The 25724-nt window shown below is 37.7% G+C and overlaps 1 pseudogene; it reads left to right on the plus strand.

The window, feature by feature from the left end:
- Positions 1-9363: 9363 nt before the first annotated feature.
- On the plus strand, positions 9364-11418 carry LOC140894483 (uncharacterized; annotated as a pseudogene).
- The last annotated feature ends 14306 nt before the right edge of the window (positions 11419-25724 follow it).

Consider the following 25724-nt stretch of genomic DNA (forward strand, 5'->3'; position numbering starts at 1 on the left):
AATCCCAGTATAAACAACTTTAAACGCAAGATAATAAACGTGAATGCAATGCAAATGGCAAAGGAAGGCTATCAAGCTGATATCAATAAAACTTAGTTCTTTGGGATCCCGAGGAATAAAATAACTATCAAACCACCGATACTCCCATTCGAGGCGGCATCAAGTATTTTAGTCCTCTGACTTTGGTACAACTATAGTGAGTCTTCTGGCTCTGAACATAAATCCATATTCTGCGCCATGAGTCAAGCTGACTCTAGAAATAAATCTATATTCCATGCCACTCACTACAGCTCTCCAAACGTCATCTGCACTCTAGGCGATGGCTGCCCTCTGTGCTATTAAGGCTGGAGTTCAAGATGAATGCAACATAAGCTGTATGCATTAAAAGCTATAAAACACATCTTGAACAACTAAGCATATAAGCAAACAAAGCAATACAAACAAATAATCACATAAGAAATATAAAGAAACAAGTATGTGATTGACATGGGAATACTTGAAATGAAAGCTATTTCAAGCGTTCTATCCCATCTGGATTTGCTGTCATTTATACCTTTCTTTGTCACGTCTGAAAGTACTTCAAATCTGCAAGTACATCAATGAAAATTCATATCAAAAGGTTGCTCCACTTCTCAACTCAATCTCAAGTGCAAATGCTAGCAAACCTTGCTTCAAATCCTTCTCGGTTTGACTCGGAGATCTCGAGTTCGGCAACTTCGATAGAAAGCTGATAAATTACATATCGAATAACTAACAAGATCAGATCCCATTCAAACCATCCTTCGTTCAATCAACAATATCAAAGTCTTGACATTTTGCAAATCGGCGGCATAACGGCTAAAACCGGCAATCCAAACAATATCCAAATCAATCCAACAATCCAGATAACTTATAATCTCTAACATATCATCTCATTACCATAAAAATCAGTATCAATCAAACATGGTAGTGTTCGAATTATTCTTCCCAAATTCATATAAAATCCGAACGACAGTCTTTTTCCGAACCGTCTGCGAATACACGATCGGTACAGCTGATATACGCATATATGATAAAATCATAATTTTCCATCTTTCACATAAAAATAAAATCTGAGATATGTGAATAAAACTTGTACCAAATCGAAGGTCTCGGAGCGGTGATCGCAGATATATATTTCTCTTGAATTTCTGACAACCGGAACACAAGTTATCGAAGCTTTTGCGGACGAAAATGGAGGTTGGAAGGGTTTGATTGATTTCCTCTGTTTCTTTTCCTTTCTTTCTGGTTGCCAACGTGAATTGTGCTGAATAATAAGATATATATAAGCTAATTTGCTGTTTAGTCCCTGAATTTTCAGCTATTTGCAATTCAGTCCCCAAAAAAGCGATTTAATTCAATTTCAATCCTTTTCAATTTAAGAATATTAGAATGTATCTAAATATTCCCAAATTAAATATTCTCGGATTAAAATTAAATAATCCCGGGCCTTACATTTCTCCCCCACTAAGACATGAGTTCGTCCTCGAAATCATAAGCAAGCTGTATAGACAATCTGTATACACGTAAGATAATGAAATAGCATAAAACAAAATAAGAACTCACATCAATGAAACAACTCTGGAAATCTCTGTCTCATGTCTGACTCAGTCTCCCAAGTCGCTTCTTCGATGCCATGTCGACTCCACTGAACTTTGACTAGCTGAATTATTTTGTTTCTGAGCTGTTTGTCTTTGCGATCAAGAATCTAAATAGGCTGCTCAAAATAACTAAGAGTCTCGTCAAGTTCAGCTTCATCAGGCTGAAGAATATGGGAAGGATCCGGCTGATACTTCCGCAGCATAGAGACATGGAATACGTCATGAATACCAGACAAAGATGGAGGAAGAGCAAGTCGATAAGCAAGATCTACTATCTTTTCGATAATCTCATATGGACCGATAAAACGTGGAGATAACTTTCCTCTCTTTCCAAATCTGACCGTACCTCTAAACGGAGAAATCTTCAAGAAAACTCTGTCTCCCTGATCAAAAGATAGAGGTCGTCGTCTGATATTTGCATACTTTGCTTGTCTATCCTGAGCTGTTTTCATTCTTTTCTGAATAAGCTTTACTTTCTCTGTCATTTCTCGGATCATATCAGGCCCAACATCAGGAACATCTGAGATATCTTCCCAGTACAACGGTGATCTGCATTTCTTTCCGTACAATGCTTCAAAAGGAGCCATATCAATGCTCGTCTGATAGCTGTTATTATAAGAGAATTCTGCAAGTGGTAATGAATCTTGCCAACTAGTACCAAAATCTAGTACTACAGCTCTCAACATATCCTCAAGTGTCTGGATAGTCCGCTCTGACTGTCCGTCTGTTTGAGGATGATAAGCTGTACTCAGATGCAATTGAGTACCAAGAGCTTGTTGCAAGCTATGCCAAAAGTGTGATGTAAATCTAGGATCTCGATCTGAAATAATAGATTTAGGCACACCATGTAATCTTACCACTTCTCTGACGTAGATTTCTGCCATCTGATCATGTCTGTACTTCATTCTGTACGGAATAAAACATGCTGATTTCGTCAAACGATCAATAATCACCCAAATGGCATCGCACCCTCTGGATGAACGTGGTAGCTGTGTAATGAAATCCATGGAAATGTGATCCCATTTCCATTCTGGAACTGATAGACTCTGCAATAGACCACCTGGTTTCTTTCTTTTTGCTTTTACCTGTTGGCAATTCAAACATCTGGCTACAAATTCAGTCACATCTGACTTCATTTGTTTCCACCAATACTGCATTTTCAAATCATTATACATTTTTCTGCCACCAGGATGAATACTGAATCGACTACTGTGAGCCTCTTTCAAGATTTGCTGTTTCAAAGCTGAAACATCTGGAACAACAAGTCTGTTATTCACATATAACACATTATCAGCACTGACCTGATATTCAGATTGATGTCCAGATCTGACCATAGCAATCGAATTCTGAATATTCTGATCCTCTTTCTGTGCTTCTTTGATTCGTATCAAAAGTTCTGGCTCAGCTCGTATAGCACAAACACAGATAGGTTGCATATCTGTTGCAAATATTAATCCAGAAAGACAACAATCTTCCACCATTTGAGATACACCTATCGTAGACAAGGATAAAGAACATACCTTTCTACTTAAGGCGTCCGCAGCTGCATTAGATTTTCCTGGATAATCTTTAATCTCGCAATCGAAATCTTTCAATAAATCAAGCCATCTACGCTGTCTCATATTCAATTCTGATTGCGAAAACAGATATTTCAAACTTTTGTGATCTGAAAAGATTTCAAACTTCTCACCATAAAGATAATGTCGCCATATCTTCAATGCAAAGACAATAGCGGCAAGCTCCAGATCATGGATAGGATATCGAGTCTCGTGTGGCTTTAACTGTCTCGAAGCATAAGCGATAACATGACCTCTCTGCATAAGCACACAACCCAGACCCTTGTGAGAAGCATCACAATATACAACAAAATCACCTGTACCTGATAGAATCGTCAAGACAGGTGCACTTGTAAGCCTTTTCTTCAACTCCAAGAAACTAGTTTCACAGGCTTCAGTCCAGACATACGGCTTATTTTTCTGAGTCAGTTGCATAATAGGCTTCGCAATGCTGGAAAAATCTATGATAAAACGTCTATAATAACCTGCCAAGCCCATAAAACTCCGTATTTCTGGTACTGATGTAGGTCTAGGCCAATTCAATACAGCCTCGACCTTGCTTGAATCCACCGAAATCCCATCACCTGAAATAATATGCCCAAGAAACACAACTTTCTGCAACCAAAATTCACATTTCGATAACTTAGCATATAATTTCTCATTTCTCAGAGTCTGGAAAATGAGTCGGAGATGTTCAGCATGCTCATGTACATTCTTGGAATAGATCAAGATATCATCGATAAAAATAATGACAAAGTCATCCAAATATTTCTAAAATACCCGATTCATCAATCCCATAAATACTGCAGGAGCATTGGTTAAACCAAAAGGCATGACGATAAATTCATAATGTCCATACCTTGTTCTAAAAGCAGTTTTAGGAATATCTTCATCTCGTACTCTCAGTTGATGATATCCAGATCGCAAATCAATCTTCGAATAGATAGCTGAACCCTGTAGCTGATCAAACAAATCATCTATTCTAGGCAGTGGATATTTATTCTTGATGGTTACCTTGTTCAATTGACGATAATCAATGCATAAGCGCATGGAACCATCTTTCTTTTGTACAAACAGTACCGGAGCACCCCAAGGTGAAACACTCGGTCTAATGTACCCCTTGGCTAACAAATCTTCCAATTGATCCTTCAACTCCTTCAATTCAATAGGTGCCATTCTGTAAGGAGCCTTGGATATTGGTTGCGTACCTGGCATTAGATCAATACTGAAATCTATATCTCGTACTGGAGGTAAACCAGGAATTTCATCAGGAAATACATCAGCAAATTCATGCACAACTGGAATATCTGTTACTGCTGGACTGGATTTCAATACATCGACTGCATAAATCAGAAATCCTTCCGCCCCTCTCTGCAATAAATGGGTCATAGATAACACAGATATCAAAGGAATCTTGGCTCGAGAACCCTTACCGTAGAATTTCCATTCAGATGCCATTTCTGGTCTAAATCGAACCACTTTCTGGAAACAATCTACAGTTGCCCTGTACTTGGTTAACATGTCGATACCAACAATACAATCGAAATCTGATAATCCAAGTACTATACAATCTATATTAATCACATTCCCGTCATATTGCAACGCACAATTTCGAATCATTCGAACAGATATAATACCTTCACCCAACGGTGATGAAATAGAAACAACAGTAGGCAATGGCTCAGAAGATAAAGAATGCATCATAACAAATTTTTCAGAGATGAATGTATGAGATGCACCTGTATCTATCAAAACATAGGCAGGATAACCATAAATAAAGCCGTTACCTGCTATGACATCGTCAGGTGCCGCCTGTGCCTGTTCCTCGGTAAGTGCAAAAACTCGAACCTGTTGTCTAGGAGGTTGAGTCACAGTCTGGCTTCCTCCTCCTCTGGTCTGTTGCTGAGGTTGCTGAGGCTGAAATGAATGAACTGATTGCCTTTCGGCCTGAGGTATTGGTCGAGAAGAACTTTCACCTATAGCTCTTTGAGGACATACCTTGGCATAGTGACCAGGTTGACGACAAATATTGCAATTACCTGTCACACCCTTGCACTGATCACTTGAATGTTTTCCACCACACTTAAAACAGAATGCTCCTGATTCACCAGTTCTCTGACCTGCCCCAAACTGTCTCTGTCCACTAGAACTTGAAGAACTACTACCTGGCTTCTTAAATTGCTTTCCCTTTGGCCTGAATCTAGAATCCTTTCTGCCACTGCTTCCTCCCTCAAATCTGGGAGATGTTTGCTGAAACTGTGGCGGATTCTGTGAAATGAAAGCTGATACAGGCTGGGGAAATGGCTGTGGAATGAACGGTGCTCCTCTTTGTCGCAAAATACCTGCTTCGGCTCCCTTAGCTTTGTTCAAGGCATCAGCAAAAGTATTTGGTCGTCCACTGTTCACCAAGGTAAACACATCTGGATTAAGGCCATTGATAAAATGATCCGCCATTGCTTCATCAGTAGCTGCTATATGTGGTGCAAACTTCAAAAGACTTGAAAATTTGGCCACATATTCCTCGATATTCAAATTACCTTGCCTTAGATTGGAAAATTCAGCACCCTTATATTTCCTCTAGGAGACTGGAAAGAAATGTTGATAGAACTCAGTTTTAAATACAGTCCAGGTGATAATCGTACCTCGTTGTTCCAATGCCCGTTTGGTAGTAATCCACCAACTTTTGGCAACTTCATGAAGTTGATGTATTACCAGTCGGATACGACGATCATCTGTATAATCGAGTGATTCAAACAGTTGTTCTATATCTTCAAGCCAATTCTCACAATCCACTGAGTTTTCTGTTCCTTTCAGTTTTGGCGGTTTGAATGACTGAAATCGCTTTAACAAAGTCTCCATTGGAGTAGCAGTAGGATCCAACGGGTCAGTAGATGTACTACCCTGTGCATTCTGAATTTCAACAATTGGCGGTGGTACTTGTACTGGTTCAGCTGGAGGAACCACTAATGGCTGTCTAATGACCGGTGCTTTACGGGGAGGCATATCTGATTGTCAAACAGATTAGTGCATAAACAATATAATATGCAGAAATTTATTCCATCCTTCTCTGATAAGCATTCTCATGCATTCTCATGAGAATTCAGGTTCTGACTAAGGATATTCTGGAATACAATTGCATATATATAGCATGCAGTAGCAATAAAAGCATAGAATCATGCAATCACATAATTATTGCTATATATAAAGCATGCTAGCAGATAAGGCACATAATCAGATATAACATGTACTCTCATGCAATATTAAACAATCAGACAGACTCAAACTACCCCGCTCATCAACTTCTATCTAAATCCAGAAACTTATGCTCTGATACCACCTGTTGTGGGGACCCGGGTGCTAATCTTATCTTAGGGCAATTTATTGTAATTAACAATTAAACAAGTACTTAAAAGAATTAAAGAAACAAGAGCTAAAAAAAAAAATTTGTTTTAAAAGGCAGGGTCTCGCTCGATCGGGGAATATGCTATCAAAAATCTGCTGCCAAAGAATGGATAAAAAAGTCATAATCTTTTATACATGCTACAAAATCAAATACATGCTATCTTATAACGTCTTACAAGCTTCTAAACATAATAAACATAAACTAGCATGTATGCAAGCCATAATATACAAAGTTCTTGTATCACTTCTAGCATGGTTCAACAACATAAAGTACAAGTCGTGCTACTTAAGCCCGTGTCCTCACTTGCTATGCCTCTATCTCGAGCTATCCTTGTCTTTTCTGACTAGCTCCTACCCCACCTATTGCCATGCACACATACAAAACAAAGAAATAGCCGGATAACTCCGGTGAGAATAAAATCCCAGTATAAACAACTTTAAACGCAAGATAATAAACGTGAATGCAATGAAAATGGCAAAGGAAGGCTATCAAGCTGATATCAATAAAACTTAGTTCTTTGGGATCCCGAGGAATAAAATAACTATCAAACCACCGATACTCCCATTCGAGGCGGCATCAAGTATTTTAGTCCTCTGACTTTGGTACAACTATAGTGAGTCTTCTGGCTCTGAACATAAATCCATATTCTGTGCCATGAGTCAAGCTGACTCTAGACATAAATCTATATTCCATGCCACTCACTACAGCTCTCCAAACGTCATCTGCACTCTAGGCGATGGCTGCCCTCTGTGCTATTAAGGCTGGAGTTCAAGATGAATGCAACATAAGCTGTATGCATTAAAAGCTATAAAACACATCTTGAACAACTAAGCATATAAGCAAACAAAGCAATACAAACAAATAATCACATAAGAAATATAAAGAAACAAGTATGTGATTGACATGGGAATACTTGAAATGAAAGCTATTTCAAGCGTTCTATCCCATCTGGATTTGCTGTCATTTATACCTTTCTATGTCACGTCTGAAAGTACTTCAAATCTGCAAGTACATCAATGAAAATTCATATCAAAAGGTTGCTCCACTTCTCAACTCAATCTCAAGTGCAAATGCTAGCAAACCTTGCTTTAAATCCTTCTCGGTTTGACTCGGAGATCTCGAGTTCGGAAACTTCGATAGAAAGCTGATAAATTACATATCGAATAACTAACAAGATCAGATGCCATTCAAACCATGCTTCGTTCAATCAACAATATCAAAGTCTTGACATTTTGCAAATCGACGGCATAACGGCTAAAACCGGCAATCCAAACAATATCCAAATCAATCCAACAATCCAGATAACTTATAATCTCTAACATATCATCTCATTACCATAAAAATCAGTATCAATCAAACATGGTAGTGTTCGAATTATTCTTCCCAAATTCATATAAAATCTGAACGACAGTCTTTTTCCGAACCGTCTGCGAATACACGATCGATACAGCTGATATACGCATATATGATAAAATCATAATTTTCCATCTTTCACATAAAAATAAAATCTGAGATATGTGAATAAAACTTGTACCAAATCGAAGGTCTCGGAGCGGTGATCGCAGATATATATTTCTCTTGAATTTCTGACAACCGGAACACAAGTTATCGAAGCTTTTGCGGACGAAAATGGAGGTTGGAAGGGTTTGATTGATTTCCTCTGTTTCTTTTCCTTTCTTTCTGGTTGCCAACGTGAATTGTGCTGAATAATAAGATATATATAAGCTAATTTGCTGTTTAGTCCCTGAATTTTCAGCTATTTGCAATTCAATCCCCGAAAAAGCGATTTAATTCAATTTCAATCCTTTTCAATTTAAGAATATTAGAATGTATCTAAATATTCCCAAATTAAATATTCTCGGATTAAAATTAAATAATCCCGGGTCTTACAATTTACTTCGTCAATTAATAATTACGAAGTAATATGTAACAATACACTTCAGTAATTAGACTGCCGAAGTAAAAACACACATTTTACTTCGGATTTTAAAAAACCCGGGCTTCACTAATAATTTTGTGTCATATTTTACTTCGGCATATTATATTTGATGAAGTTTAAAGGTTAAAAAATAAAAATATAATGATACTTGCTGAAGTAAATAGATGAACAGATCCTTAATCTCCCATTCACCTTTTAACTTTCTTATATATTTTCTATCGTACATACAGTGAAAAAAACCCATCGCCATCGATCTTATTTCTTCTTCAACCCTAGCGGCCGCCGCTTTGCATCTCCAGCCGTCCACCACCGCTGGGAACTGCTCGTCAATGCCGTAATTGGAAAGCCCAAGGTCTGAATCCTAGCAGCACTGGCCGGTTCCTCCAGGTTTGATGTCCATAGCCAGAGATCTATTTCTTGTTTTTCATTTTCTGTATTTCTCGCTAGTACCCGAGCAGCCACAATATTTGGCTCGTATCTCTTTCATCCGGAGACGAAATTTCAAACGGTTTGACGGTTTTCTTCCTTACATCAGTAGCTTCGTTTTGGGCTATGAATCACTGTTTTTTATGCTTGTTAGTGCCGACACCGAGCCTTTTTGCGAGCTGTTTCCTTCATGTTGTTTCACCTGCAATTTTTCGATGATTCCAACTTTGATTTTGGTGTTTCAGACCATCTTTAGTCTGTATTCGAAGTATAAGACAACTTCCAGTGGAGCCCCACCATTTTCCAAATTTTCAGATGTTGTCTGCATCGCATCGAAGATTTATCTGATCTCGGTGCCGGAAACAATGAGTTATTCTGCTCTCAAATACTAATGCTTTCTGCTTCTTGTTTACCTTAGTTATGGCAGCAGAGCTAGTTCGTGCATCAAAATTTGAAACCGAAGGTGAGCCAAAGAAACTAAGGTAACTATTTTCGTGAACCTACAATTATATCCTTCAAATTTCCATAAAAGTCATTCTGTTTTGTTACTTTTGGTAATATCATTTTTGTTACTTGTTCTTAGGTTCTACTACTACACAGCTGGCTCTGGGGGGTGCTGGCCCGACTATATTATCCACAAGCTTTTTACTTTTGGGAGAGGAAGTTCTTGCATACAACAAAGGTTGATGATCAAATATGAGTTCTTGTTTTCACCATTTATGCATTTAAATATTTAACTGATTTTAGTAATTTAATTGACAAGAGAGAAGGTTAAATTAAAACCTTATAGCGGGATGCTTAACATTAATTTTGGACTTGGAATTGGAAAGAAGGATGTTTTTCTCTTGTAAGTTTCTGGAAAATCATTTTATTCTGGATTTTGAAAAAGCTTATTCAGGAAATTACTATCCTGTTATTGTATTAGAATGCATGCTATTTTATTATTTTTATACTAAATTCTACCAAGAAGCGACAATCATTAGTCAGTTAAAAGAATATATTCTTTCAGAAATTTGCCTGAGGGCAGGAGCATTCACGAGGTCTTTGGAGTTCCAACTGTTAGCGCTCGGTTTGGAACTTCACCTTTCTTCTGGAATTGGGGAATGGGAGCAATGACAGATTTGCTTCCACCTGTATGTTTATCAAATTCTGAAAATTGAGATTTTACATGGATTGATGTAAAATTATATTTCGGCAGTCATGATAAGTTTGCTTCCCAAATGGTATATGATATTATTCAACTTAAAATAGTTTTTTGTGTGTAATGTTATTGATGATGTAAGATTATCTAAATTGAATGCATTTATTCAAGATTTGTATAATCTGCAGGAATTCCTGAGAGACAAAAGTAAACTCCAGCAATTAGTTCAACTATTTGACCCTTTAGTGAGGGCAGTAGATGGATTTGCTGGAGAGAAGGTGTCGATGCGAGTACGCTTACTTTTTTAGTATATCTCATGTTGTTTCAATTTTGCTCCATATGATCGTTTTGACATATTTCCCCTTTCAATATTAACAGGTTGATTTGGAGTGCTCCGAGGGATACCACAGAATCGGGATATTCAGCCACAAGAAACTATCTATGTAATTATTTTTTATTATTTGTTCAAACCATGCAAACGGTTATAATTATTATTTTTAATTGTATCTTTGTGATTTCAAGTCAGTGGGATTTTCAACAGCTGCTTTTGTCCTAGCCATTCTTGAGGGAAGCACTCGCCCCGGAGTTTGGTTTCCAGAAAAGGTACACTCTAGTACCAGGGGTAGAAATTGAATTTGGAAGGAGGGGGATGGGGCAAAAACTTGCATTTTTTCGAAATTATGTGTAAACTTTACTTGATCAAAGCTTCTTCCTCTTTTTTTAGCCTGAAGGGATCGCAGTTGAGGCAAGGAAAACTCTTCTTAATCGTGCTGCACAAGGGACCATCAATTTCGTGATGAATAAGTAGGAATTTTTTCTAGCAGTCTTGAAATTCCGTCGCACGTTTCTAACTTGTTTAATTCTGTAGTGTCATTTCACAGGGCTCCATGGATGGTCGAAACAGATCCTAAAGAGCTTGGTTTTGGAATTTTCGACTGATCTTCTATGTAACTTATGTAACCATGTCCAGTTTTGCTGCGCAGATGTAGAGGTAAATTTAATGTTTGGTCCTTGTGACCGAGTCCTCTTTTCGAGGTAGACAAATAGAATGTTAACTGAAACACATTTTGTTACCTATCAGATACTCAGAGTCAATTATCATGAATTGGCAGCTGCAGTATGCTCTACCCGTATGAAATCAAGTCCACTGATTCGAATCAACTCATCAGTATGACATCTCCATTTTTGTATTATCGGTATCACAATTTTATTACTGTAGCACTTCAAATACTAAACATATTTCAAATATTGTATATTACTTGATAAAACAATTGTTGTTATACCAATTGGATATCTGCCATTTTTTGAGCTTAAGTGACAAATATTGAATTCGTATATTAGAAGGTATTAGACCCGCAATATTTTTGGTCTTTTTTTCGTGAAATGAGGCTGATCTTCAGTAGAAGACAAAATTTGCATGTTTCAATCTAACACCAAGAAAATATCTCACGAAGGAAAAGCGATCGAAACTTTATACTTGGTGGACTTCCGTGCATCAATAGCATATGACTTCACATCATTAATTCGAAATGAATGGAGAGAATCTGGAAAAAGAACCTCGCATCATGGAGCTTAGGAATCAGGTAAAGTTTTTGTTCTCTAAGAGGGCAAACACTTTTTATTTTCCTTAGGTATTACAAAATTGATTTTTAGCATTAGTTGTATTTTTAGATTTTAGCAGCTATTAGTAAGCCTCCCCATCCTTTCAAACAGTCTTTGGTTGATCTCAAGGGTTGCATTAAACGCACTAGTGGTGCCATTCTAACTGCGCAAGAGAGTAGGGGTCTGCCTGATGAAATCACCGTGGAGATAAAAGGCACCTCTTCACAAGTTCAACTAGCCCAGCAACTTATTCAGGTTAAAGTCTCTTCGGTTTTTTAATGGCTTTTTTCCTAGTCTGATCATGAATTCATGATCATAAACTTTGGTGCTTTGGCCTTAAATTTCAAATCCCCAAATAGGGGCTGAGAAACTAAGTTGATATGATTTTGATAACAATTTGGTTTAAATATTGCCTTGAAGTAGTAAACGTAAGGAAGTTACTATACATACAAATGGCCTTGTTGTTATCTAAAGATAAAAAATGAGGTGGACATTATCTTTATGTTATGCAGGACTTCACCAGTGGTCACAGAGAGCAACTACAGGGGACCTATGGCAAGATAGAATCCAATTTACGAAATTTCTACTCTCAGTTAGGTAGCAGTTCTTACGAAATACGTGCGGATGTGTACACATTTTGGTGGTTGAATATGTCATTTCAAATTGTTAGTGTATTTTGGTGGATAGAGTATTTGTTGATTTATGTATGTGTCGTTTTGGGATGGATTAATTAATATTATTAGTGTATTTTTAAGTTTCAAAAATATATTTATAACATTATTGTATCTAAATCTTAATTTAGAAAATGTGTTCTATTGCTTCGAAGAATGCATTTTAATACGTTAATATAGGAAATTAACGAAGTAAAAGACATTATTTCACTTTGTATATTATTGAAATTACTGAAGTAAAAGACAATATTTAACTTCGAAAATTTGATTAAAAATCGAAGTAAAAGAATACATTTTACTTCGGTTATATACGAAATTAACGAAGTAATAGACAATATTTAACTTCGTCCAAAACCCGAAGTAAAATCATAGTTGTTACTTCGGCAAATTCATTAATTAACGAAGTATAAGAATATATTTGACTTCGTAACTTATGAAATTAGCGAAGTAAAATATATGTTTTTACTTCGGCACCGGTCCAATTCTGCCTCCAAAAAATGACCAAAGACTTCGGTAATTTAAGGTATAAGACTTCGGTGATTCAGCGAAGTAAAAAAGTACCCTATTACTTCACGTGACACTACTTCGGTAATTAAATGTCTACGACTTCGGTTATTAACCGAAGTCTTACGCGATTTTTCTACTAGTGTACCCTTCTAGAATAATCATCTATGAAGGTTATGAAATACCTAGAGCCACCGTGTGTTTGAGTTCTTGCAGGCCCCCATATATCTGAATGTATGTAATCCAAAGTGCCTTTGGTTCTGTTCTTGGCCTTCTCAAACTTTACTCTGGTCTGTTTCCCCAAAACACAATGTTCACAGAAGCTTAACTTGTTTATCTGGTCCTTACCAAAAAGTCCTTGTTTGTATAACTCAACCATTCCCCTTTCAATGATATGCCCCAGCCTGAGGTATGCCAAAGTAAATTTCTATCAAGGCTAGCTTGTGCAGTCAGTGCTTTCCTTTCAATATATGTCTGCCCCTCCAGAACATATAATCCATTATTCCTCAATCCTTTCATCACAACCATTACACCTTTTGTGACAGTGAGAACCCCATCTTTAGCCTTGAATTCATCGCCCGATTGATCTAGCATCCCAAGTGATATCAAGTTCCTCTTTAATCCTGGAACAAATCTAACTCTAGATAAAGTCTTGACAGTGCCATTAACGAGCTTAAGCTTGATAGACCCTATGCCCTCAATCTGACATGCTATGTTGTTTCCCATGAGGAATTTCCCACCATCAATCTCAGTAAAAGATGTGAACCATTCCTTAAATGGACTCATATGGTAAGAACATCCTGAATCAAGGATCCATTCCTTTTCATATTTGTCAGTGGTTACCAGCAACACATCAGCGCTTTCATATCCATCTTCTGCCAAGGCTGCATCCCCTGATTCTGATTCCTTTACACCTTGTTTCTTATTTTTTTTCGGGACAATCTCTTCTGAAATGTCCTTCCTTATGACAAAAGAAACATTTCCTTTTGAACTTAGTTCTGGACTTTGATCGGGACTTGTTTCTTTGCTTAAATTCTCCCTTGTCAGATCTTCCTCTAACAAAAAGCCCTTCACTCTGATCATCACTTTGGTTTCCAGATTTCCTGCTTAACTCCTTAGACATTAAGGCTGCATGGACTTCTTCCCGAGCGAGGGTTTCTTTTCCATAAATCAACGTATCTCTTAGATTGTCAAATACATCAGGAAGAGAACGTAATAACAGCAACGCTTGATCTTCATCTTCGACTTTAATTTCTACATTCTCAAGATCCAAGATTATCTTATTGAAATCATCGATATGATCTTCGATTGATTTATCAATTGGCATCTTGAATGTATATAGCTTTTGCTTGAGGAAAAGCCTATTTGCCAGATATTTAGTCATATAGAGGTGCTTGAGTTTCATCCAAATTGCAGCCGCAGATGTTTCCTTTGATATTTCGCGCAATACTTTGTCTCCAAGGCTAAAGATCGAAATGCTATGAGCTTTCGCAAGGATCTCCTTCTTGTCCATTCCTTTAATCTTTTCAGGCATGTGTTCATCTCCCAAGAGTGCATCCTCCACGCCATTTTGAACCAGCAATGCCCTCATCTTCAGTCTCCAAAGACTGAAATCAATCTTTCCCGTGAATTTCTCGATATCGAATCGCGTGGTGCTCATCTTCAAACAAGGCTTTGATACCAATTTGTTATGCTTTAGGCGTTCAACAAGATAATCGAGAAATACAATTCCAGAAGAATCGATCGATTGCCGATCAAAACGGATCAAATAAGAACACAAACGATATATAGTGGTTCGGATTAAAATCCTACATCCACTTTCCAAGGCTCAATCACTATATTGAAAGGTGTATGAGAAAATCGTTTGGATTACAATCTTCAAACACTCGATCACGTATGATCTAAACAAGCACACCCTCACATGCATAAAGAAAGATACAGGACTCAGAAACTCTCCTAGCTTTCAAGCAATTTCACAGTCTCTCAAACAAGGAATGGATCGAAGTAACTACTGCATGGACTTGCATCCCTTTTATTGCTGCTTCTCAACTGCTTCTTGGTTAGCTAGGAGGTTGGTGGAGCTGTTATCTGATGCATGACCACCCTAACTGATAATGGTGTACTGCCAATCACCAACCAACCGAGCTTGAACTATCATATGCAATCCAACTTAACAGAATTTGATAGAACAGAGTGGACAAAGCCATTGGTCAAAGTTTTAGGTGGGAATTAGGTGGGAAATCGACTTTTATTACTTTAAATTTAAATTCTATAAAATCATAAAGTGCAAAGATTGTGATCTTTATGTTGATATGTTGAGAAACGATATTGAGAGGATATTCAGTGCGATTAGTTAATTATGAACATTGAATTGACTTGAAAATTGGAGTTTTGATTTAAAGAAATTATTCGTTTATCAATTTCCATAAATAAAACTGATGGATTTTAAGCAAGTAAAGTTCATTTGCAAATGTCTATAAAAATCTCGCGGAGTAGGTCTACAAGAGTATGAAAATATTTTACAACCTTTTGAGATTCGATAAAAATCAATAAAAAATCCATCAACTCTCCGAAAGGCTATCATTTTAAAAAGGTGATTACTTCTTGAACGAATAAATCATATGAATTATGAAATTCCATGGATTGTTCTTGGTAAACTGCAAATTTAATTGCAAAAAAAACCCAGGATGTTTTTTTTCACGTTATTATACACTCATGTAATGTTATGTTCTTCATGAAACTTGACATTGTTTCTTACATCATTTCAGAAACAGTATCCTTGGAGCACAAATATTCCCAATAGATTTCTTAAACGGCCTTACCCCCTCTGAAAGGAATTTTATTCCTTGTATATTTCGGTCCCAATTAATTGAAAATTAGAAGATTTTGCTTTCTAGACAAGATAGATTATTTGGTAAATATTCCATGTATATCTCGTATATGTTAAAGATATATTTGCCAAAGTTTAAATCATATCGTGATAATGTGATTATTTGATAAAATATAATTTGATATTATCATGATTTGATTTCCATGTATTGATAGAGTTTATTTCCTACTAAAAGGTTGTTACATATTCTTGTAGGACTCTATCTAAGGAAATCTTCAAATCTTGGATGATTATCTATAAAAGAAGATTACTACGCACAAGAAAAAGTGACGGCTTCAGACGAAAACTATTCTGCGCATACTCTGAAGAATTCGAGTGAAGATCTTGAAGAATTCTGAAGCAAGGTTTGCAACCATCATTGTTGCATGTCCCCGTATTGCCGTTCGTGTTGAAGACATCAGAGACAACACTGTGGGAATAGTGTTGTTCGAAGATTTTTACTGTCTCTTCAATTTAGGCCACAGGAGTTGCATCCAATAGTTTTTATACCTTGTCGTATTTTAGGATGCAAGTTTGATTTCTCAACGTATTGAGAAATTTAGTATTTAATGACTTTTCGTAAAATCACTAGAATTGTTTTGTAATATTGCTCTTACGTTTACTAGTGATATTTAGCCCTAAGGCACCCACACGAGTTTTATACTCGTGCAAAAGTTATTACTTGAGTTTTATTTACGCTTTAAATTTCCGCTGCACTGTGTTGTCTTTGGTGTTACGACACGAAGTACAACACTGTCTTATTTTACATAATAACCACGTACACCGTTTATTTCACGTGGCATTAGAGCCACCACTTGACTTTACTAAGTGTGTTCCTGGTTTGTGTTGCAGGTTAGTTTGGACACTCCGTACACAAGTGCAATTCGTCCACCTATTTTGGATGGAACAAATTACGGCCCTTGGAAATTGAAGATGAGCATGTATATTCAATCCATTGAGTCCAGGGCTTGGCAACGTGTTCTTGATGGCTGGACACCACCGATGAGAGATGATGATGTACCAGGACCAAAGCCAAGATCACAATGGACAGCCGAAGAGAATACTGCGGCTATTTATAATGCTAAAGCTCTTAATGCTATGTTCACTTCAGTTGATATAAACATGTTTAATCTAATTGGTACTTGTACTTGTGCTAGGGATGCTTGGGAGAAAGTACAAGCACACTGTGAAGGCTCGGCTAGTGTCAAGAAGACAAGGATGCGTCTCATAACTTCAAAATTTGAGAAAATGAGAATGGAGGAATCAGAGACCATCATGGAATACAATGGAAGGTTAAAGAGCCTTGCTAATGAAGCATCTATTCTTGGTGATCCTATTTCGAACGAGAGACTTGTATCGAAAGTGCTTCGTTCTGTTCCCAAAAGATTTCACACCAAGGTTTGTGCTATAGATGAATCAAAAGATACATCTATAATGGGTTTGGATGAGTTAATTAGTTCTCTTCGCACCTATGAGATGGAGTTGGAAGCCGAAGATGACTCGAAAGGTAAGTCTATTGCTTTTCAAGTATCTAATAATGTTTATAATGATTTTGCTGAAGTTCAACAGGAAGTAAAGGATTCTGATCTTGAGGAAAATTCTATTGCCTTGATCTCGAAGAAATTTACTGATTATCTCAAAGTAATGAAAGAAAAGAAGGATGTGAAAAGTGCACAATCCTCAAATTTTCCTAGAATGCCTACTTCAGAGAAGCCTCAAAAACCTGCTGCTACTCGAGGACCTCGTCAAAGGTATGATAGTAAGGTTCAGTCCTCAAGCAAAAATTTTGATAACATTCAATGCAGGGAATGTAAGGGATATGGCCACTATGCTTATGAATGTGCAAATCGCCTTCGGAAATGTATGAATGTTTCTCTGAGTGATGATGATTTTGAAGAAGAACAAGAAAAGGTTGAACAAGAAGATCTCATATCTTTTACTGCTTTACTGGAGAGTAAGAAAAATTTTCAGATTAATCCTCTTGGTGTTGGCTCCGGTGTTGCAACACCTGGACGCAACACTATTCAAAAATCTGTTTGTTTTGTTGCTTCTAACCTTGTCAATTTCAGCAATCATGAAGAACAGGTAGCTGATCCTTATACTCTGGAAGGTATTCAAAAACTCTATGAAGAGTTATACAGTGATTGGAACAAGAGGAATCAGTTGAACACAACTCTTACAAAAGAGAATACTGAATTGAAAGCTGCTGTGGCTAGACTGGAAATTCTCATGAGTAAGAAAGATATGAAATTAGGGTTGCTGAATTCTGAACTTGAAAGAGCAAAAACTACACTTGATAAATTTAATTCCAGTTCAAGCAAACTTGATTCCATTTTGACTATGGGTAAAAATGCTAAGTTTGGACTTGGTTTTAAAGAAAGTGTTTTTGAAACTGGTGAATGCTCCAAAACACCAGTGTTTGTGAAGGAAGGTAATGATTCCTTGAACCATCCTTCAACTGCTTCGAAAGGTAAGAAACTCATTGTTGAAAAAGATGTTTCTGTTCCTAAGCCAAAACAATGGAAGCGTCCTTTTGTATGTCACTATTGTCTCAAATCTGGTCATATCAGGCCTTTTTGTCGTAAGCTTAAAAATGACTATGTTTTGTGGGAATCTAAGCAAGTGTTACCCTCCGTGTTGTCCAACACCAAGAGCAACACTGGCAGAAAGAGACCCACTATGAAGAAAGTCTGGATACAAAAGCCTGATGTTAGATGTTTTGTTATTTATACTTCCTTGAAAGCTAACACTGCAGGTAATTGGTATTTTGATAGTGGAAGCTCTCGGCACATGACAGGTTTGAAAGATCACCTCACGGACTACCTTGAACAGAATGGTGGTAGAGTGACCTATGGAGGAGGTGCAAAAGGAAGGATTATTGGCAAAGGAACACTCAATGTGGAAGGATTTCCAAAGCTTCACAACGTCTTACATGTTGAAGGACTTAATGCAAATTTAATTTCAATTAGTCAACTGTGTGATGATGATTTGCATGTGAAGTTTGATAAAAATACGTGTGAAGTTTTTGATAATGCTAATCGTTGTGTTATCACAGGTACACGATCAGTGGATAACTGCTACCAACTATGTGAAGAATTGGCATATAGACACTCAAAGATTGATGAGTTTAGTCTATGGCACCAAAAACTTGGACATATGAATTTCAAGACCTTAAAGAATCTGAGTAAGTATGAAGCTGTCAGAGGTCTTCCAAATCTAAAGACTGGTGTTCCATATGTTTGTGGTGCATGCCAAAAAGGTAAGCAAACCCGTGTTGCGCATCCCGTGTTACAACACTGTGGGACAACACGGTGTCTTGAACTTTTGCACATGGATTTGATGGGTCCCATGGAAGTCGAAAGTTATGGAGGTAAAAAGTATTTTTTGGTATGTGTTGATGATTTTTCTCGTTTTACATGGATAAGGTTTCTTAGAGAAAAATCAGATACTTTTGGTGTTTTTAAGAAGTTGTTTACCAAGATTACTAACCTACATACTTTGACTGTTGCAAGGATCAGAACTGATCATGAAAAGGAATTTGAGAACTCATTGTTTTCTTCTTTGTGTGATAAGAAGGGCATCTCACAAGAGTTCTCTGCCCCAAAAACTCCTCAACAGAATGGAATTGCCAAAAGGAAGAATAGAACATTGCAGGAGATGGCTAGGGTGATGATGAGCTCAAAAAATATCTCCAAAAGATTTTGGGCAGAAGCATTGAACACAGCGTGCCATATTTCCAATCGGGTTTATTTGAGAAGTGGTTCTTCAATGACTTCCTATGAGATACTCATGGGAAAGAGACCAAATCTTAACTATTTTCATATATTTGGCTATGTGTGTTATGTTTTGAATGATAGAAATCACCTAGCAAAATTTGATTCCAAGAGTGATAAGTGTTTGTTCCTTGGTTATTCTACTAATAGTCGTGCATATAGGATGTATAACCTTAGGACCAGAACAATGATGGAATCCATTAATGTCGTTTTTTATGATGGTGCAGATCTCAAAGGAAAAACTGCTGAAGATGATGTTGAAGGCTTGCTAGAGATTCCTCCCGAAGAACACAGTGTTGCCTCAGATGTTACAACACCAAACACAACACTGGTTCCTTCAGAAATTCATGAGGAAAATTCCCAAAATAATGAGGAAGCTGAAATGATTACTGAAAAGAACCTTCCAAGCAAGATACAGAAGAATCATCCTTCATCACAGATTATTGGAGATATGCATGGAACAAGGCAAACTCGAGGTAAGGACAAGGTTGACTACCGCAAGATGGTTGGTTTAGTATGCATGAGTTCTGTGTACTCTCAGGTAATGCATTCCTGTTTTGTCTCCAATATTGAACCCAAGAATGTCAATGATGCTTTGAATGATGAATTTTGGGTAAATGCCATGCATGAAGAACTTGAGCAATTTGTCCGAAATGATGTTTGGTTTTTGGTTCCACCACCTGATCATGGTAATGTTATTGGTACAAAATGGATTTTCAAAAATAAAACCGATGAATCAGGAAACATCATTAGGAACAAAGCAAGGTTGGTTGCTCAAGGGTATACGCAGGTTGAGGGGGTTGATTTTGATGAGACCTTCGCTCCTGTTGCCCGCATTGAGTCAGTTCGACTATTGCTAGCTATTGCATGTCATATGGGTATAAAACTTTATCAAATGGATGTAAAGAGTGCGTTTTTGAATGGTATTTTGAATGAGGAGGTGTATGTGAAGCAACCCAAAGGCTTTGAGGATCCACATCACCTGGATCATGTTTACAAGTTGAAGAAAGCACTCTATGGTTTGAAGCAAGCTCCATGAGCATGGTATGGTAGGTTGACCGAGTATTTACTCGAAATTGGCTTCAAACGAGGTGAAGTTGACAAAACCCTTTTTATTCAAAAGGCCAAAGGTGAAATTCTTATTTGTCAAGTATATGTGGATGACATTATCTTTGGTGCGTCTTTCCAAAAACATGTTGATAATTTTGTTGAATGCATGTCTTCTACTTTCGAAATGAGCATGGTAGGAGAGTTAACTTTTTTTCTTGGATTGCAAGTTAAGCAAACAAATGAAGGAATTTTTCTTTGTCAAAGTAAGTATGCAAAGAACTTGGTGAAAAAGTTTTGCAAAGAGAATGTTAAGAACATGAAAACTCCTATGAGCTCGAGTGAAAAATTAGGAAAAGACAGTGTTGCGGCTGGTGTTGACAACACCATGTATCGCAGCATGATAGGGAGTCTTTTGTATTTGACTGCTAGTCGTCCTGATATCATGTTCAGTGTGTGTTTATGTGCTAGATACCAATCTGATTCAAAGGTAACCCATTTAAAAGCTGTCATGAGAATTTTGAAATATGTTTTGGGTACATTGGACTTGGGATTGTGGTATACAAGGGAAACCAACACTAACCTTGTAGGTTTTAGTGATGCCGATTGGGCTGGTGATGTGAATGATAGAAAAAGCACTATGGGTGGGTGTTTTTACCTTGGCAATAATTTGGTCTCATGGTATAGTCGTAAGCAAAATTGTGTGTCACTTTCGACTGCTGAATCTGAATATGTGGCAGCCGGAAGTTGTTGCTCACAACTTCTTTGGATGAACCAAATGATTGAAGACTATGGTTTTAAGAGTGAACCCCCCATTGTTTATTGTGATAATTCGAGTGCTATTGATATATCAAAAAATCCAGTTCAACACTCACGCACAAAACACATTGACATTCGTCATCACTTTATTCGAGATTTGGTAGAAAAATGTATGATTCAAATGGAGTTTGTTGGAACCAATAACCAATTGGCAGACATCTTTACTAAAGCATTAGATCATGAGAGATTTTCAACTCTTCGAAGGTCTCTCAGCATGTGTGCATTATAATCTCTTGCATGTGTTATCTTCGGTGTTACAACACTACCGACAACACTGTTGTTTTTCTTGTCATGCATTTTTTTTTGGTTTTTAGACATTCTGCACTCATTCTGTTTTGTGTGGTGTTTAATTCTCTGGTTCGTTGATTCACTCAATGCCAAGTTTTTCTGCAAACTGTTATTGAAACACACTGGCCCTTGCAAAATAGACTCTGGCTAAACCATTAAGTAGTTGAGGGATGTACGTGTATTCCATGTTCTTGTTCCATGTGAAAGGTGGTTTCGCAAATTCAGTGTCATAATCTTTTATAAAGTTTGTTGACCAATGTCATAAATACGAACTTTATCCAAATTGGAAGAAAATGGAAAAAGCTGCCTAATTGAGTCCAATGAAGACTGTTCGATTAGTGTGAAAGCTACCACTTCTGAAATTTTCTTTATCAAGGGTAATCAAGTGTGTATTTCTCAAATGCTTTTTGAAAAACTATGGTGTTGGAGTTGATGTTGGCAACACGAGAGGCAACACTACACTCGTCAACATATTGTTTTGCTTGTGATTGCATTTTTATTTTATGTTACACTCTGTTTAGGCATACAATAGGTCATGCATATGCATTTTTGCTAATAGGGTTCTGTTTTTTTTTGGGTAAGGTTCTAAATAGACGAATTTTGATGATTTACCCTATTTACTAAAAAATTGAATTTTCGTGATTGATTTTTGGTTCAGTGGAGTTAGGCTGATGTGGAGGTAATTCTGGAATATTTGGTTTGAAATATTTATCTCAAATTATTGCCTTAATTATGGGATTTTATCTCTTTAATCTCAGTTTTTAATTTTTGTCCGTTAAGAAAGTTACCGTTGTAACTGAAGAGAGATCAGGGATCAGGGTAATTATGGGTTTGTTAGGATTTTGTTACCGTTTGAGATAAGGATTCTATAAATCTTTTTTTTTTTTTATCATCGGGCATTATCATCTTCTCTCAATTCTTTGTTCCCGATTGCTTTTCTCTGCGAACCCTACCTTTCTCTCACTCTCAAATTTTCGTTCAATGGCAGGATTTGATCCACAGTATATTCGAAGTGAGATGGGCTACAAAGAGCCTGATGTTGCTGCCGGTGTTACAACACCAGAAAACCCATCTTCCACTCCTTCTATGCCGATAGTTCCAGTACCCATGGAACCTGTTCCTCTCGCTGTTCTCATGCCTGGAGAACCAGGGAACGCAATTGATGTGGAAAATCTTCCTGATTTCTCCGTTTTGAATAAGGTGAATCCTGCTGCACCAATGGCTCGCCGATCAAAAAGGCAGGCTGGATACAACCCTGATTTTACTCAATCCAAACTCTTTTACAAGGGTCCACGCATATCTATGGCTGAAGAAGACCGCAGCTCCGATGATGATTCTGATGATTCCAACTATGAATTTGTGGCAAGGAAAAAACCCTCTGGTTCGACTGCTGCCTCTGGCTCCGCCTCTGCTCCCATAGTTGAATCCGCTTCTGATAGCGAAGATTCAAAATCTTCTAATGGTGTTCCTTCTAATGTCACCCCTGCAGCTACTGTGCCTCAAGCAAGTGCTGATTCGGATGAAGATGCCACTCTGGCACAAATTTTGGAAAGCCTCAAGCAAGGAAAGGCTTCCTCTTCTGTTCCTCCCTCTGCTCATATCTCCGATGATGAGCCTGATGCAGAGATGATGGAGGAGTTTGCACAAGGCAAAGCACATCATGGTTCCTCCTCTTCCTCCTCTTCCTCCTCTACCGATTCTGCTGCTGACTCTTCTGATAAGAGTGCGGATATTGGAGAAGAAGAAAACTCTGAGGATGTTTCCAGTATGGACGCTGATGAAGACCCTCTGAATCAAGAGGATGTTTTTGCTGCTGCTGCCAGTGTTGTTGTTGGTGTCGTCAACACCACAAACAACACTGTTGATGAGGACTATGACATGGATGTTGCTCATTCTCTCATGTTTTACTCTGGTGATGCTGCTGCAACTTGGCATCTCCTTGCTCACAGAGGTCTACTGAATGAGAGGAACATTGATGTTCGCTCCTATGATAGGTACAATCTCATTGACTTTTTGAAGCTTCGACAGCTATATTCTACAGTTGTTGCTGTAATACCCTACTGTAAGAGGGTGATTTTGGAATTTTACGCCAACTTAACATCAAGCATTGAAGATCCAGAGTCTGCAAAGTATGGTTTGGTGTATCTACGAGGTCAGCTGTTCGAGTTCACTCCAGCCGTAATCAACTCTCACTACTCAACCCCAGATGTTGATGAAGGAAATCCTCCAGAGATCAACGAAGTGATTACTGTTCTCACTAGAGGTATGGTCAAAAAGTTCTCGGACCATTTTTCTGCAGCCAAGCTCACTTCATTTTATTCTGTGCTGCACAAGATAGCTGTGAGGAATTGGACGCCCTCCTCCAACTCCACCGTTATCACCAGACCTCAGGCGGTCATTCTATATGCCATTGGGACTGGGAATCCTTTTAATTTTGGGAAGATGGTATTCAAGACGGTACTCCAGTTTGCTGATGGAGGTCTCAAGTCTACCAAGCTGTCATTCCCATCTCTGATTTATGGCATTTTGGAATCTCAGGCGTTCATTCGCAATATTACAGAAGATCTCACTGATATGCCTGAGACTTTGAAGTTAGCAGCTGGGCTTCTAAAGGGGAATCGCGTAATGGATTTACCCTGGACTGTCACTTCTACTCCTGCTGCTGACATGGCTGGTGTTGCTCCCGATGTTGCCAACACGAGAGACAACACTGAAGAAACAGTGCCTACTCCTACCTCTCTGGAATTCACCACTGCCACCATTCAGCTGCTGATGACTCGTGCCGAGGAAAAGATTGCTCAAGCTCAGGAAGACATTGACTTCTATAGCACGGTCTTGGCTGATTGTCGGCGACAACTTGGCATTTCTGGCCAAACAGGGGAAGATATTGCACAAGATGAAGATGAAGCTGGTCCATCTGGGACTAAGGATGATGAGAATGAAGCTGATCATGATAGCTCTGATAGTGATCAAATTTAGATTTTGTATCTTCTCTCATCCTTTCTTTCTTTATTGCTTCATTCTGATTTTAATATAACTGTTTTTATCGTTCTAGTTACGTGTCTTAATTGCTCATATATGTGTTAACTAGACCAACATCTTCTACCCCACTTATGCTCTGATATTCGAATTAAAGAATCCCATGGGTATTTGCTCATGTTATCCACCGTGTTACAACATGAGGGACAACACTTCAGGGGGAGACTTTAAAATTCAGGGGGAGAAGAGTTTTTAACTCAGGGGGAGTTTATAAGTATCTCATACTTGTGCATTGTGCTTGTCCAGAAAGCAAAAAGGGGGAGATTAAAAGAAATTTTATTCCTTGTATATTTCGACCCCAATTAATTGGAAATTAGAAGATTTTGCTTTCTAGACAAGATAGATTATTTGGTAAATATTCCATGTATATCTCGTATATGTTAAAGATATATTTGCCAAAGTTTAAATCATATCGTGATAATGTGATTATTTGATAAAATATAATTTGATATTATCATGATTTGATTTCCATGTATTGATAGAGTTTATTTCCTACTAAAAGGTTGTTACATATTCTTGTAGGACTCTATCTAAGGAAATCTTCAAAGCTTGGATGATTATCTATAAAAGGAGATTACTACGCACAAGAAAAAGTGACGGCTTCAGACGAAAACTATTCTGCGCATACTCTGAAGAATTCGAGTGAAGATCTTGAAGAATTCTGAAGCAAGGTTTGCAACCATCGTTGTTGCATGTCCCCGTGTTGCCGTTCGTGTTGAAGACATCAGAGACAACACTGTGGGAATAGTGTTGTTCGAAGATTTTTACTGTCTCTTCAATTTAGGCCACGGGAGTTGCATCCAATAGTTTTTATACCTTGTCGTATTTTAGGATGCAAGTTTGATTTCTCAACGTTTTGAGAAATTTAGTGTTTAATGACTTTTCGTAAAATCACTAGGATTGTTTTGTAAGATTGCTCTTACGTTTACTAGTGATATTTAGCCCTAAGGCACCCGCACGAGTTTTATACTCGTGCAAAAGTTATTACTTGAGTTTTATTTACGCTTTAAATTTCCGCTGCACTGTGT

This window comes from Henckelia pumila, chromosome 4 (assembly GCF_033568475.1).
Source record: "Henckelia pumila isolate YLH828 chromosome 4, ASM3356847v2, whole genome shotgun sequence".
Lineage (NCBI taxonomy): Eukaryota > Viridiplantae > Streptophyta > Magnoliopsida > Lamiales > Gesneriaceae > Henckelia > Henckelia pumila.